Raw genomic sequence first — 8,838 nt, 5'->3', positions numbered from 1 at the left:
CCGCCTAGTTCTCTCATCCTGGGTATCTGCATGGCTCCTCCTGGACCTCTTTCAGGAATTTATTCAGATGTCATCCCAGCAGGCTGACTGTGCTCAAGATCTACCCCACGCCCACCTTTAGGCTCTTTTCCCATTCTCCATTCTATTTTTTTCCAGAGCAGCTACCACAACCTGACTGAGTCAGCTCAGGCTGCTGTAACAAATGCTGCAGACTGGGTGGGTTAAACAATAAACATTCCTTTCTCACGATTCTGGAGGATGGAAATGTGAGATCATGGTGCTGTGCAGAGAGAGAGACAGAGAGAGAGAGAGAGAGAGAGATCTTGTCTCTTCTACATTTTTATAAGAGTATTAATCCCATCATGGAGTCTCCACCCTCAAGACCTCATCTAACCCCTGATCACCTCCAAAGGCGCCGCCTCCTAATGCCATCCCACTGGGGGTTAGAGTTTCAATCTATGCATTGGGCAGAGGGGCACAAACATTCAGCCCATAGCACTGATGATATAGATATAATTAGATATAGATATAGATATAGATATAGATATAGATATAGATATAGTATATTTATGACCTCTGTCCCCACCGTGCCACGAGGCCATGGGTCTCTGTCCATCTTGTTCACTGCTGGCCCCTCAACACTCAGCATGTGGCCTGGTACACAACAGGGCTCAACAACACAGAAAGTGCAACAAATAACGTGGAATGGAAAGGAGAACTTGTTGTGGGGGACAGCTGGGTTGTGGGGCTACAGGTGACCCCCTTCTGTTTGATCTGGTGCCTGACCACCCCCAAGCCGGTTCCTTGGAGGAGGGGGGTGTTTTATGGTGTGGCCCTCGATTCCTTGCCCTTCATCCCCCTTCCCAATGAGTACCACCACATCATCTCCCTGCCTGGGTCTGTGTCCCCATCCTGGGGGCCAGCCTCCACATCTGTGCCCCTCGGAATGTCTCTCAGGCTCCCCAGGTTCTGTGTGTCCCTAATTGACCCTGCATTTCACTCGCACTGGCTTTTCCTCCCATACCCTTGCCCCACCCCCACCCGCAGCCTCCATCACCTCCCTTACCAGGATCCGTCAGTCCACTTCATAATCTGTCTTCAGGTGTCCTCATACTCCCAAAGCAGCACAATAGTCATGGCCACCTAGGCAGATGCTGCAGTGTGACCTCGCCTCTCAACACCTCAGTTTCCTCATCTGCCAAAATGGGCTAGTAATAGTCCCTAATTCCTAGGGTATTGGAGAAGGATGAAATGAATATGCAGAATGCTAGGAACTGGCTCACAGCAGGAGCACCTGGGTGGCTCAGTCCTTTAAGCATCCGAGTTCAGCCCAGGTCATGAAACCCCCCTTTGTGGGTTCGAGCCCCGCGTCTGGCTCTGTGCTGACAGCTCGGAGCCTGGAGCCTGCTTCCGATTCTCTCTCTCCCTCTGCCCCTCCCCTGCTTGCACTCTGTCTCTCTGTCTCCCCCAAATAAATAAATATTAAAAAAAAAAAAAAGAACTGGCTCACAGCAGCCACCACTTCAGTGTGAACTGTTGCTATTGTCCTTTTTTTTTTTTTTTTTTTTTTTTTTTTTTTTTTTTAGCAGGGAAAGGGCAGAGGAAAAAGAGGAAATCTCAAGCAGGCTCCACACTCAGCACACTCAGGGCTGGGTCACGCGGCCCTGGGATCATGACCAGAGCTGAAATCAAGAGTCAGACGCTCAACCAACTGAGCCACCCAGGGGCCTCCACTATTGTCATTCTTATTCATCACTGCCCTCCCACGTCTGGCCCCCATCACCAAGTGTCCACAGGCCAATTCTGACTCCTCTAGTCTCCACAACAGCTAGAAGAACCTATCTATTTATCAAGTTATTTTTTAAATGTTTTGTTTATTTTTTGACAGAGAGCAAGCAGGAGGGACAGAGAGAAAGGGGGACAGAGGATCCGAAGCAGGCTCCAGGCTGACAGCGGTGAGCGCATGTGGGGCTCGAACTCACACACCAGGAGATCATGACTTTGGCTGAAGTTGGACACCCATCCGATTGAGCCACTCAGGTGTCCCAAGATATTTTTCTTAAGTTTATTTATTTATTTTGAGAGAGAGACAGATAACAAGCAGGGGAAGGGCAGAGAGAGAGAGAGAGAGAGAGAGAGAGAGAGAGAGGAAGAGAGAATCCCAAGCAGGCTGTGCTGTCAGTGTAGAGCCCGACACAGGGCTCCATCTGATGAACTATGAGATCATGACCTGAGCCAAAATCAAGAGTTGGATGCTTGGGGCATCTGGGTAGCTAGTCGGTTAAGTGGCCAACTTCAGCTCAGGTCATGATCTCATGTTTCGTGAGTTCAAGCCCCACGTCCAGCTCTGCTGACAGCTCAGAGCCTGGAGCCTGCTTTGGATTCTGTGTCTCCCTCTCTCTCTTCCCCTCTCCCGCTCACACTCTCTCTCTTAAAATAATAAATAAACATTAAAAAAATAATAAAAATGGACACAGGATCTCAATAGATATTTTTCCAAAGAAGACATACAAATGGCCAACAGGTACATGAAAATGCACCCAACACCATTAATCATAAGGGAAATGCAAATCAAAACCACAATGAGATATCACCTCACACTTGTTAGAATGGCTATTATAGGGGCACCCGGCTGGCTCAGTCAGTAGAGCACACGACTCTTGATCTCAGGGCTGTGAGTTCGAGCCCCACATTGGGTGTAGACATTACTTAAAGTATAAAATCTTATTAAAAACAATAATGGCTATTATAAAAAGGATAACAAGGGGCGCTCGGATGGCTCGGTCAGTTAAGTGGCCGACTTTGGCTCAGGTCATGGTCTCGTGGTTCGTGAGTTCGAGCCCCTCATCAGGCTCTGTGCTGACAGCTCAGATTCTGTGTCTCCCTCTCTCTGCCCCTCCCCTGCTCACACTCTGTCTCTGTCTTCTGTCTTTCTGTCTCTCTCAAAAATAAACATTAAAAAAAAAAGGTAACAAGGGTTGGTGAGGTTGTAGATAAAAGGGAACCCTCACGCACTGTGGGTGGGAATGTTATGTTGGGGCAGTCGCTCTGGAAAACAGTATTGAGGATCCTCAAAAAATTAAGACGTAAGCTACCAGCTGACCCAGCAATCCCACTTCTGGGTATTTATCCAAAGGAAATGCGAACAAGATCTCGAAAAGATCTCTGCACTCCCTGTCACTGCGGGATTATTTATAGTAGTCAAGACCTAGAAACAATCTAACTGTCCCTTCGTGGTTGAAGAGAAAAGAAAAATGTGGTGTTTCTACACAAATAATGGAACATTACTCAGCCTTAATCCTGCCTTTTGAAACAACATGGATAGACCCTGAGGGCATTATGCTAAGTGAACTAAATCAGATGGAGAAAAACAAATACTGCATATGATCTCCCTTATATGGGGAATCTGAAAAAAGACCAAACATGGGGCACCTGGCGGGCTCAGTCATTGGAGCATGAGACTCTTGATCTCGGGGTTGTAAGTTTGAGCCCCATGTGGGTATACAGATTGCTTAAAAATTAAAAAAAAAATCCTAAAAAAAAAAAAAAGCCTTAAGGGGTGGCTGGGTGGCTCAGTCAGTTGAGCGTTCGATTCTTGTTGATTGTGGCTCAGGTCATGATCCAGGGGTTGTGAGACTGAGCTAGCTTGAGATTCTCTCTCTCTCCTGCTCTGCCCCTCTCCCCCACTAATGCTCTCTCTCTCTCTAAAGAAAATTTAAAACAATAAAAAACAAAAGCCTGAACAACAAAGAAAGAAACAACAACAAAATGAGATCATAGATACAGAAAACAGACTGGTAATTGCCGGAGGCAAAGGGTAGGGGTGAGGAAATGTGTGAAGGGAGTCAAATGGTAGAAACTTCCAGTTATAAGATAAATAATTTCCTGGGGGATGTAATGTACAGCATGGTGAATACAGTTAACAATACTGTAGGGGCGCCTGGCTGGCTCAGTCAGTTAAGCAACCGACTCTTGATTTCGGCTCAGGTCGTGAGCTCACAGTTCGTGGGATCGAGCCCCATGTCGGGCTCTGTACTGACAGCTCGGAGCCTGCTTGGGATTCTCTCTCTCTGTCCCTCCCCACTCACATCTGTCTCTCTCTCTCTGTCTCTCTTAAAAGTAAACACCCTTAAAAATAAAAAAAACAATACTATATTATCTATTTGTAAGTTGCTATCTTAAAAGTTGTCATCATAACAAAAAGAATTTGTAACTATGTGAGGTGAAGGATATTAAGTAAATTTAGTGTGCTAATGATTTGGCAATATATACAAATATCAATTCATTATGTTGTACACTTGAAACTAATACAATGTTATATGTCCATTATATCTCAATAAAAACAAATAAAAAGAAACAGATAAAATTAGTTTTTTTATTGAGAGACAGAGGGCGCAAGTGAGCAAGGGCGAGGTGAGAGAGAGAGAGAAGCGGGGTTCACCCGATGAGGGGCTTGGGTTCACCCAATGCAGGATTCAAATTCACCAACCGTGAGATCATGACCTGAGCCGAAGTCAGATGCTTAACTGACTGAGCCACCCAGGTGCCTCCAAATTATTATTTAAAAAATTTTATTTTTAAGTAATCTCTATACCCAGTGTGGGGCTCAAACTCACACCCCCAAGATCAAGAGCCACGTGCTCTACTGACTGAGCCAGTCGGGTGCCCCAGGTAAAATTAATTTTAATAATACGTTTTAGAGGCGCCTGGTGGACTTCGGCTCAGGTCATGATCTCGCGGTTTGTGGGTTCGAGCCCGGCGTCGGGCTCTGTGCTGACAGCTCAGAGCCTGGAGCCTGCTTCGGATTCTGTGTCTCCCTCTCTCTCTCTGCCCCTCTCCTGCTCGTGCTCTGTCTCCCTCTCTCTCTCAAAATTAAATAAGCATTTAAACAATTGTTTTAAATAATAATACCTTTTATTTTAGCCGGTATACACAAAATATTATCATTTCAGCATGTACTCAGTATAAAAAAATATTATTGAGCTATTTGACCTTTTTTGGTACTGCCTTCGAAATCTGCTGTGTACTTTACACCCTTAGCACATCTCAGTACGGACTGGCCATATTTCAGGTGTTCACCAGCCCCATGTGGCCGGTCGCTACTGTACTAGACAGTGAAGGAACTATAACCAGTTGGTCTCGTGGGTCCTTCCCTCGTGTCCACGGATCACCTCTGCCTGATTCAGGGATGACCACATCGAGCTGTTCCGCGCCCTCTCTGTATCTCCATCCGTGCTGGCCCTGCCCTTTGAACTCCTTCTTCTCCTCTCTGCCTCTGCCCTCCTCCCGCAAGCTCCCATCCCCTTAAGCCAGTCGCCAGGCACCCGAACCCCAGGAACCCTCCACTGGGCCACCCGAAACTAGTCTGGTTCCATCTGTGGCCACCGCCTCAGCCTCCAAATGCTAGCATTGTCAGAGGCCAGTCTGCCTTCTGGGCCGTATTGTCTCTCCCAGAGAGATATTTTGAAATCCTAAACCCAGGCACCTGTGGCTGTGACTTTATTTGGAACGAGGGTCTTGGCAGGTGTAATTAGTGAAGATACAGTCATACTGGATTAGGGCGGGCCCTGAATGCAAGACAACCAGTGTCCCTATAAGAGGAGACACAGGGGCACCTGGTGGGGGGGCGGGGCTCAGTTGGTTGAGTGTCTGACTTTGGCTCAGGTCGCGATCTCACGGTTTGTGGGTTTGAGCCCCATGTTGGGCTTTGCGCTGGTAGCATGGAGCCTGCTTCAGATTCTCTGTCTCCCTCTCCCTCTCAAAAATAAATACACGTTGAAAAAAAGAAGATGATGAGACAGAGAGACATAGACACCAGGGAGAAGGTCATGTGACCATAGAGGCGGCCATTGGAGTTATTCACCTGCAAACCAAACAATGCCAGCAACAGCCAGATGCTAGGGAAGAGGCAAGGAACGAGTCTCTCCTCTCCCCTGGGGCCTTCTGAGAGAGCACGGCCCTGCTGACACCTTGGCTTTGAACTCCTAGCTCCCAGAACTGTGGGAGGAGCCATTTCCATTTCAAGCCACCCTGTTTGTTATTTATTACAGTGGCCACGGGAAACTAATACAGCCTGTTGGTACCTCTCCCCTTCAGGCCTCAGTTTGCACATCATCTGTTCTGAGGCCTGTCCTCACCTCCACTGGTCTAGGGCCCTTTATGTGTTCTCAGTCCCCCCTTGACCACAACTGTAATCATTCCTCATTGGCTGTGTCATTGCTCATTAATTCTGGTGCCCTGTGAGAGCAAAAGCCCCCCGGAGACAGGAGCTCTGACTGTCCTGCCTCTTCTTTCAAGACTATCCATCATCCCTTGCCACGTGCCTGCCCCCAGAGCTAGCAAGGACAACGAGAGAAAACCAGACAACCCCACTCCCTCGTGTCTCTAGAGTTGGGACACGACTGATTCGCAGTAACTATTTGTTGAACGACTAAACGATCGCAGAACTTAGCCATCCTCAAAGCCTCCTCCCAGCTGTTTCTGAGTCTGCAGAGCTGGCTTCTCCAAGGTTCCAGATCAATTCCCTACTGACTTTACCTGTCTTAACTCACTTAACACTCAGTGCTACCCTATGAAGCAGGTACACTTATTATCCCCCTTTTGCAGATGAGGAAATAGAGGCTCTTGGGAATAGAGGTCATACAGATTATCCCCAGGGAGAATCTTCATAGTCCCCAGGCATTGACAATTTAGAAAGCAGCCCAATAAATACACTGGCAAAAGATTTCAACAGGCTCTTCACAAAAGCAGATAAATGGATGCCAATAAGCACACAGAAGCATCTCAATGTCATTGGCCATCAGGTAAACGCAAAACAACATGACAGCCAGATAACACTACAAACCCATCAGAAGGGTGCAAATGAAAGAGACTGCCCAGACCCAGTGCTGGAGAAGACGCGGGGGAACAGGAACATGTAACTTACATGCCGCGTGTTGTATGTCAGTGACATCTCAGTAAAGTCGAAGGAACAAATCAGTATGGTCACGTTAGGGCACAAGATGGCCCTTGAGTGGAATTCAGTAAGGTAGGATTGTCTTCCGGTGACTGTATGTTGGTGTCAGTGCATGAATCTTATCGTGGGTCTCTCAGCAATTCCAAGGATGCCTCCGTGCCTCTCCACCCCGTTCCCATGCCCCTTCACGAAATACATCATGCCCCGGAAATCCCTCCCAGGCTGAGCAGTTGCTAGAATAAATTACACACTCTTGAAGAAAACTAAATCTGCGGATAGATGCTTTCTCACCATAGATCACTCTCCTTTGTCAAACATCCCTGCTTCCTTGTACTGTGCCGTGCTTCCTGTGCTGCCTCTCACGCCACTGCTACTGTCCGGAGTTGTGTGAGAAAATGCTCTAGAAAGCTCTGCTCGTTGCTGCCTTTTCGGCTGAAAGGAGGTAACATTCTTCTTTCATTCAACAAATGTATCCCAGACATCTACTACGGGCCAGGCTCTGTCCCGGGGTCTCGGAGGTGGGATGCGGGCGATTGGTGATGAACTCATTGCACAAAGAATTTCACAGTTGGGGCGCCTGGGTGGCGCAGTCGGTGAAGCGTCCGACTTCGGCCAGGTCACGATCTCGCGGTCCGTGAGTTCGAGCCCCGCGTCGGGCTCTGGGCTGACGGCTCAGAGCCTGGAGCCTGTTTCCGATTCTGTGGCTCCCTCTCTCTCTGCCCCTCCCCCGTTCATGCTCTGTCTCTCTCTGTCCCAAAAAATAAATAAAAACGTTGAAAAAAAATTAAAAAAAAAAAAAGAATTTCACAGTTATGATTGCAGTAAGGGTCATGTAGGAAAATACAAGCTTACAATCTGGGAAAGGAAGTGATCTAGTTATCTGGTTTCGGGGCTATGATCCGGGAGGACCTCTCTGAGGAGAGGCAGAGGAAGACACTGAGGAAGACACATTTAAGTCGGGCTTTATACTAGTATAGGTCAAGTTTCGTTGCAGTAACAAACAAGTCCAAAGCACAGTAGTTTAAGGAAACCAAAGTTTATCTCTCCCTCGTGTTACTCATTCTATATCAGCTGGCAGGGGCTCGGCTCCGCATGGTCACGCAGGGACTCGAGCTGAGGAGGCACCCGCCATCCTGTGGCCGCACCATGTTGAACTCACTGCCTCAGCTGCTACAGGGACAAGAGGGAGACTGGAGAAGTGGGGGGCGGGGGGCTTTCCAACGCCGCTGGTCAGCAGTGACCGACGTAGAGAAGTGATGTATTTCATTTATTTATTTTTTATTTTTAAGACAATTTTTAAATATATATATATATATTTAGTTTATTTTTATTTTGAGACACAGAGAGAGAGCAAGCGAGACAGGGGTAGAGAGAGAGAGGGAAACAGAATCTCAGGCAGGCTCCATGCTGTCAGCTCAGAGCCCTATGTGGAACTCAAACTTACCAACCATGCAATCGTGACCTGAGCCGAAGTCAAGACTCTGACACTTAACTGACTGAGCCGCCCACGAACCCCTTAAATTTTATTTTATTTTGTTTTATTTTACTTTATTTTATTATTAAAAAAAATTTTTTAATGTTAACTTATTTTTTTTGAGACAGAGAGAAACAGAGTGTGAGTGGGGGGAGGGGCAGAGAGAGAGGGAGACACAGAATCCTAAACAGGTTCTAGGCTCTGAGCTGTCGGCATAGAGCCTGATGAGGGGCTCAAACTCATGAACTAGGAGATCACGACCTGAGCCAAAGTCGGCTGCTCAACCGACTGAGCCACCCAGGTGCCCCTTTATTATTATAAAAAAAAATTTTTTTTTTAAACATTTATTTGTTTTCAAGAGACAGAGACAGAGCATGAGCAGGGGAGGGACAGAGACAGAGGGAGACAC

Source organism: Prionailurus bengalensis, chromosome A2 (assembly GCF_016509475.1).
Source record: "Prionailurus bengalensis isolate Pbe53 chromosome A2, Fcat_Pben_1.1_paternal_pri, whole genome shotgun sequence".
NCBI lineage: Eukaryota > Metazoa > Chordata > Mammalia > Carnivora > Felidae > Prionailurus > Prionailurus bengalensis.
Note: the sequence above shows the minus strand (reverse complement) of the source record.